The sequence below is a fragment of the Schistocerca gregaria genome, chromosome X (genome assembly GCF_023897955.1).
Source record: "Schistocerca gregaria isolate iqSchGreg1 chromosome X, iqSchGreg1.2, whole genome shotgun sequence".
NCBI classification, from domain to species: domain Eukaryota; kingdom Metazoa; phylum Arthropoda; class Insecta; order Orthoptera; family Acrididae; genus Schistocerca; species Schistocerca gregaria.
In genome coordinates, this window is record NC_064931.1 from 240,663,091 (window position 1) to 240,671,398 (window position 8,308).

An 8,308-nucleotide genomic window follows, 5' to 3' on the forward strand; every position below is an offset into this window, starting at 1 on the left:
TAACATAAACATTTTTTTAAATTCAGTGCATTAATACGACCTTATTAAATGAGTGTTTGTAAAATGATCCTTTCATACAGTGACCATTAATAAAGTATGACGATAACTCAACTTGGGACCTGTGGAAGGTACATCCGCTTATTTGTTTCAGTTGTAAATATTTGTCATGTATTATTGTTTTTCTGACACGTTCTACTTCGTGGAGGGCCTCCTCACTAGGGATCAATTGGAATGAAAGTAAATCTTATCTAAACTTATTACATGCTTCTGCAGTCTAAAAGTTTTTGCTCAGTCTGACGAGGTACCTCAAAATATGAAAGCAAGCAAAGTATGCAAGTTTCTTCTATTTATATCGCCTACATCTGACATCATTCACATTGCAAATACAAACTTGTTTAAGTGCTTCAGAAATTTTGTGGCACACCCCCTTCCTAACAGAATTTTTTATTGAGTTGTAACCTAAGAAATTTAACGCTGTTAACCGTTTCTACTTGCATATCTTCATACATTTTACATATGCTGGAAACAAATATTTTACAGGTTCTTGTTTACACATAGTGGGTCTTTTCAAAGTTTAATGACAATGAAAATTTGATTAGTAGCGATTTCTAAATCTGTACTTCACTTGCTATTTATTCCATTGTTTGTGTCATGTGCCAACAAAACGAACTTAGCATCTGGCAGTTTAAATGACAAGAGGTCATTGCTGTAGACAGGAATAAACAACAGATTCAAAATGGAACCTTGAGGAGCACCACATGTATTTTTTTTTTTTCAAATCAGATGAAAATTATGTGCTTAATCTGCATGTATTTGTAATGACAGTAATGTTTCCTGTTAGTTAGGTCTGACTCGAACCACTTTGCAGAACTGCCAGTAACATCACAATATTCTAATTCTCTTGAGTGAAAGCTGTGATTCATAGTCAAAGGCTTTTGGAAGACCACAGAAAATGCCAGTAGCCTCTAATTTGTTACCTTATGAGTTATTCCCACAGCATGTGTGAATACTCTTCTCTATATCAGTAAGCATGAGGAACCCAAACTGTAACTTGGATATGTTGTTTGCAGTTGCATGCTTAAGAAGATGCTTGGACACAATCTTTTCAAACATATTTGGAGAAGCCAGCAAAAGTGAAAAGGATCAAAAATTTGACAGTATCTCTTTAATCTTGTAAAGAGGCTTAACTTAAGCATATTTTAGCCAGTATGAAAATGATTCACTGATAAGAGATTGATTACACAAATAACTTGAGACACAACTCAACTCACATAAACACTCTTTGACTAACTTCACTAGAATACTTTAAGAATTTTGTGATGGATGCTACTTCTTATGGATAAGTGAGTGTCATTTCCATTTTACTGAAGTTACTTGCAGGGAGTGGTCTCAGATGGTCAGTTGCACTGTTTTCTGAACCTGATAACCTCAACCTGTCAGTAACAGAAACAAAGAACTGTAACTATTGAAGAAGTTTGCAACACTACATGCATTTGTTACTATTGTCTGATTTATTTTAGTTTGAAGTGTTACTGGAATTTTCAAAATGCAGAACCAGTATGTATCACAGCATCAACAACAAGTTTAAATAACACAGAGCTTTATCTCAATAGGAAATCAGAGTGCTACTTACTTTACAGATGACCACAGAAACTATTTTCTTTCACTGTTATCTGAAAGGTAAACAGTAGCCAGTCTTCCTAACCACAGTTAATGTAACATAGCTGTTACTGCAGTCTTTTTAAATGTGGTCATCTTGCTAGACAGTAGTGTATCGTATTTTATAATTAATTAGAGGATACCAGATGCAAAGCAGTGGTAAAACAAGTGTTTTCTAGAGACAGTTTCTTAATAAAAACTGTGTAGAGTAATAAATACCTTACACCTCACACCATCTGAACATCTGAATCAAATCTCCAGTGACTTTGCATTATGTGGTGCAAATCGTAGAGGTACCATGATACTGGAAGGATGCAGAACAAATTTTGATATGCTCTCACAGTAAGAATGGTTACAAGAATGCTTTATGAAAAGCTTTATAGTGTTCTGTCGTTTGTTAATTGTTAGTGAAATTTTAAAAAACTGAACAGTCACAGCCGTAGGAGAAGAAAGTCCACATGAACTGGATTCATATACACAATGAAATATTTCATTCAGCTGTCAAGTGTGCATAGTTAAATTGCCAGGAAAGTGGAAATATTGTGAAAGGTTTAAGATAAGACTCTTTGTAACACGGCCTGTCATTTGCTCTTCTTTCTTTCTGCTGAGAGAGTTGTGAACTCTGTAGCAAACTGCCTTGTAGCTTGTGAAGTCTTTCCTCTTAAATCGATATACAGTTTTGGTGTGAGGACACTGCATTTCATTATTCAGGCACAACACACAAGTATTCTTACTATTTTGACTGTGGTAGAATGAACACAGGAAGAAGTTTTTTAAAGAATTTTGTGTTGCCCTTGGAGGTTTCTTGCATGATCCTTAAAAGTCGTTTCTACATGATCAAAATTCATTTTTATGACCTTGTTGTTGTTGTCTTCAGTCCTGAGACTAGTTTGATGCAGCTCTCCATGCTACTCTATCCTGTGCAAGCTGCTTCATCTCCCAGTACCTACTGCAACCTACATCCTTCTGAATCTGCTTAGTGTACTCATCTCTCGGTCTCCCTCTACGATTTTTACCCTCTACACTGCCCTCCAATGCTAAATTTGTGATCCCTTGATGCCTCAAAACATGTCCTACCAACCGATCCCTTCTTCTAGTCAAGTTGTGCCACAAACTTCTCTTCTCCCCAATCCTATTCAATACCTCCTCATTAGTTACGTGATCTATCCACCTTATCTTCAGTATTCTTCTGTAGCACCACATTTCGAAAGCTTCTATTCTCTTCTTGTCCAAACTAGTTATCGTCCATGTTTCACTTCCATACATGGCTACACTCCAAACAAATACTTTCAGAAACGACTTCCTGATACATAAATCTATATTCGATGTTAACAAATTTCTCTTCTTGAGAAACGCTTTCCTTCCTTTATGACCTTAGAAACCATTATTAACAAACAAGATTAGAAGCTGTCCTGTAAGGTATCTAGCCAAGCCTTAACTAAGAAGACTGCTAAAGGCATTAACTTCCCGTGAGACATAATCTAGAAAACATACCTATTTTTTAACACGAGTAACAGCTCTTGGTAAACCAATATTTCATTATAACTGCACTGGAATCTTACGTATCCCAGAAGTAAAAATTAATGGCCTTAACAGAACACTATTCTTAACAGTTTTTTTCCCTACTATGAGCTGCGTAATCGACAACACATGCTATTTCTAGTAAGCAATGGTAATGTTTAGCTTCTCTCTACAGTTATACACGATGGTTTATGGCATGTGTTACGGAAATACTGCATTTATTGTCAAGGTGTAAACGTGACGCACACCTTTTATGCCACCTATTTTGTCCTCGACGGAATATGCAGATCAATCACATTGTGGTCAAGAAACATGCGGTAAGGTGGTAATCCGTATGTATTATTTACTTGTACGTAATTTATTAATACATTTCCATTTCTCCGCTACAGTGTACATGCGATAACAGCCTCATCTCTTTCACATTACGGTCACGTATCAGCGATCACACTCGTTTCAACATCATTCAGCAGACACGTACCGACGCGTTAACAAACTTTCCAGTGTAGTTCGAAAAATTTCTGCTAACTCGATTCGACCACGGAACTCAATCAGTCGACAAGTGTGCAACGCGTTTGCGTATGCGTCATTTTGACCTAACTTCCGAGTGGTTCTAACGACAATGACGTGTGTTAGGCTTCTCGTCCGGATCTCGCACCAAGTGACTTCCATCTGTTTCCTGCTTAGAAGAAGACTCTCGGCGGAAGGCGCTTTGGCAACAATGCTGACGTCGAACAAGCCCTTCAATGTTTCTTCCGTATGCAACGCCCTGATTTTTTCCCCGAAGGCTTTTTGAAGCTTATACAGCGGTATGACACATGTTTCAATGTACTTGGAAAATATGTAGAAAAATAAAAACCTGTCTTATTTTTAATGTTTCATTCGCTTTTTTTTTCATTCACACACAACTCTGACCACATTCGACAGGGGAAACTTATTTTCCAACTCCCCCTCGTATTTATAGTCGATGATGACTTCAATCTACCTGGATATACTGGAAAAAAATGTACTTTTAAAGGTGGCCACAGACATAAAAAGTCATCCGAAATTGTACTGAATGCTTTCTCAGAAAATTATTTTGAACTACTAGTTCATGAGCCCACTCCAAGCGTAAATGGTTGCGAAAGCATAATTGACCTCTTAGCAACAAATAATCCTGGACAAAAAGGGAGTATCGTGACGAATACATGGATTAGCGACCACAACGAACTTTCTGCTAGGCTGAATATCGTAACATCCTCAGCAATCAAATAGAAACGCAAGGTATATCTATTTTAAAAAACCGATAACAATGCTCTTAAGGCCTTTTTAAGAGACAGTCTTCACTCCTTCCGATCTGATTATGTAGACCTAGGTGTAGAGGAGATGTGGAATGATTTCAAAGAGATAATATCTATGACAGTTGAGAGATATACACTACATAAAGTAATAAGTGATGGTACTGATCCCCCATGGTGCACAAAACGGGTCAAATGGCTGCTGCAGAAGCAACGGAAAAAGCAAGCCAAATTTGATAGAACGCAAAATCCCGAAGATTGGCAAAGTTTAGCAGAAGTTCGAAATGTAGCGTGTACGTCAATGCGCGATGCTTTTAATAATTTCCACGACGAAGTTCTGTCTCGGAATCTGGCAGAAAACCGAAAGAGACTCTGGCACACCAGTGGCAACACGCAATCAGTACCTTCACTGCGCTATAACAAAGGTGATGTCCACGCTGTCAGTGCCACCAAAGCAGAGTAATTAAACTTAGTTTTTTGAAATTCCTTCACCAAAGAAGACGAAGTAAATATTCATATATTCCAATTAAGAATAACTGCGAAGATGAGAAATATAGAAGTAGACGTCCTCGGTGTAGCAAAGCAGCTTTAATCACTTAATAAAGGCAAAGTCTCCGGTCCAGATTGTATACCAGTCAGGTTCCTTAGAGAGCAATTACATACCACCTTCTCACTCACAGAAAGGTCCGTACCTAAAGACTGGAAAATTGCTCAAGTCATACCAATACCGAAAAAGGGAAGTAGGAGTAACCCGCTGAATTACAAGCCCGTAATACTAATGTCTATTTGCTGCAGGGATTTGGAACATATATTGTGTTCGAACAATATGAAGTAGGCCTAAGTCGAAGAAAACATTTTATTCTCACATAATTAACACAGATTCAAAAAATATCATTCTTGTGAAAGACAACTAGCTTTTTATACTCATGAAGTAATAAGTGCTAGCGACAGGGGATGTTATATTGATTCCCCATTGTTAGATTTCCAGAAGGCTTTCGACACCATTCCTCACCAGCGTCTTCTAACCAAACTGCGTGTCTATGGAATATCGCCTCACTTGTGCGACTGGATTCATGATTTCCTGTCAGAAAGGTCACAGTTCGTAGTAACAGACAGAAAGTAATTGAGTAAAACGGCCAAGTAATATCCGGCGTTCCCCAAGGAATTGTTACAGGCCCTTAATTGTTCCTGATCTATATTAACGACATAGGGGACTAACTGAGTAGCCGTCTTAGATTATTTGCAGATGATGCAGTCATTTACCGTCTTTTAAAGCCATCAGATGACAGAAACGAAGTGCAAAATGATTTAGATAAGATATCTGTATGGTGCGAAAACTGGCAATTGACCCTGGATAAAGAAAAGTGTGAAGTTATTCACATGAGAACTAAAAGAAATCAGCTTAATTTCGATTACGCGACAAGTCACACAAGTCTGAAGGCTGTAAATTCAATTAAATACTTCAGGATTACAATTACAAATAACCTAAATTGGAACGATGATATAGATAATTTTGTGGGTAGAGCAAACCAAAGTCTGCGATTCATTGACAGACTACTTAGAAGGTGCAACAGGTCTACTCAAGAAACTCCTTATACCATGCTTGTCCTCCCTATTCTAGAGTATCGCTGTGTGGTGTGAGATCGGCATCAGGTGGGACTGACGGATGTCATCGAAAAATTTCAAAGAATGGGAGCTCGTTTCGCATTATCGCCAAATAAGGAAGATAATGCCACAGACATTATTCCTGAATTAGAGCGGCAATCATTAAAACGAAGGCGTTTTTCATTGTGACGGGAATTTCTAATGAAATTTCAATCACTAATTCTCTCAGATAGTGAAAACATTCTGTTGGCACCCACCTACGTAGGGAGAAATTATCATCACGGTACAATAAAAGAAATCAGGGCTCGCACAGAAAAATTTAAGTGCTCGTTTTTCCTGCGCCTCGTTCGAGAGTGGAACGGTAGAGAGACAGCTTGAAGGTGGTTAACTGAACCCTCTGCCAGGCACTTTATTGTGAATAGCAGAGTAATCACGTAGATGCAGATATACATGGCCCATCAAAATGGTTCAAATGGCTCTGAGCACTATGGAACTTAACATCTGAGGTCATCAGTTCCCTAGAACATAGAAATACTTAAACCTAACTAACCTATGGACATCACTCACATCCAAGCCCGAGGAAGGATTCGAACCGTAGCGGTTGAGCGGTTTCAGACTGAAGCGCCTACAACCGCTCAGCCACACCGGCCGGCCCATGACCGACCAATGAGATTGCGTCTATGTGTATACTGTAACACTAAAGAAGTATCTTGAAAATGAGCAGTTAAAAGAATTCCTATATTGAAACTTCCTGGCAGATTAAAACTGTGTGCCCAACCGAGACTCGAACTCGGGACCTTTGCCTTTCGCGGGCAAGTGCTCTACCAACTGAGCTACCGAAGCACGACTCACGCCCGGTACTCACAGCTTTACTTCTGCCAGTATCCGTCTCCAACCTTCCAAACCTTACAGAAGCTCATCTGCGAACCTTGCAGAACTAGCACTCCTGAAAGAAAGGATACTGCGGAGACATGGCTTAGCCACAGCCTGGTGGATGTTTCCAGAATGAGATTTTCACTCTGCAGCGGAGTGTGCGCTGATATGAAACTTCCTGGCAGATTAAAACTGTGTGCCCGACCGAGACACGAACTCGGGATCTTTGCCTTTCGCGGGCTAGTGCTCTACCAACTGAGCTACCGAAGCACGACTCACGCCCGGTACTCACAGCTTTACTTCTGCCAGTACCCGTCTCCTACCTTCCAAACCTTACAGAAGCTCTTCTGCGAACCTTGCAGAACTAGCACTCCTGAAAGAAAGGATACTGCGGAGACATGGCTTAGCCACAGCCTGGTGGATGTTTCCAGAATGAGATTTTCACTCTGCAGCGGAGTGTGCGCTGATATGAAACTTCCTGGCAGATTAAAACTGTGTGCCCGACCGAGACTCGAACTCGGGACCTTTGCCTTTCACGGGCAAGTGCTCTACCAACTGAGCTACCGAAGCACGACTCACGCCCGGTACTCACAGCTTTACTTCTGCCAGTATCCGTCTCCTACCTTCGAAACCTTACAGAAGCTCTTCTGCGAAGGATATCCCAAAACGGAATTCACTGTGAAAACGGCATTATGTTCCATTGAATAGTTTAGTATATATCAGTTTTTTGCTTTTCCTGAAAAATTTGAATCAACGGACTTTATACGTTTTGGTTTGTTGCTTCTCATATCCGCTGGAATATTAAATGTCATGACCTACAGTAGAAAATTTGTCCAAAATCAGAATTACAAGTAACTGAATACCGATATACCTAACTGCAAAAATCATATGAAAAAAGGAAACAAAGTTTTCATAAGATGTCTGAGTCTTAATAAAACACATAAGCCCTGGACTACTTTGTGAGAGAGTGCATGTTAAAGCTCTTGGCTGCATACGCACAATGACTTTCAGATGTGTTAAGCAGGTGTGTGTGTGTGTGTGTGTGTGTGTGTGTGTGTGTGTGTGTGAGTGAGTGTGCACTGGTGAAACATAGTGCTACTCTCCACACATTCACCTGCCACAGCTACCTTTTGACAATCATATGCATTCGTTACTAATTGACTCTTTTGTTGGTAAGCGCATTGAGAACCTTTTGGGCATGACATGAAAAAGAACAAGATAGTAGTTCTGAAGTGATTGTTTCGATCACACATGTCAAAATGATTGGATATTTTTGAGCATGGACAATATGGCAACTCTGAGCTGCTACAGACTGGCTTTACACAGTTCATGTCATTCAGACAGATTTGAGCATTGCACCTATTTAAATTAGTCAG

At 39.5% G+C, this 8,308-nt stretch overlaps 1 non-coding gene across 1 annotated transcript; it reads right to left on the reverse strand.

Annotated features, from left to right (window-relative positions):
- Window positions 1-7,428: 7,428 nt before the first annotated feature.
- Trnas-uga (transfer RNA serine (anticodon UGA)) lies at window positions 7,429-7,503 on the reverse strand. The gene has a single exon. It is a non-coding gene; the product is annotated as a tRNA-Ser (tRNA).
- Between the last annotated feature and the right edge of the window lie 805 nt (window positions 7,504-8,308).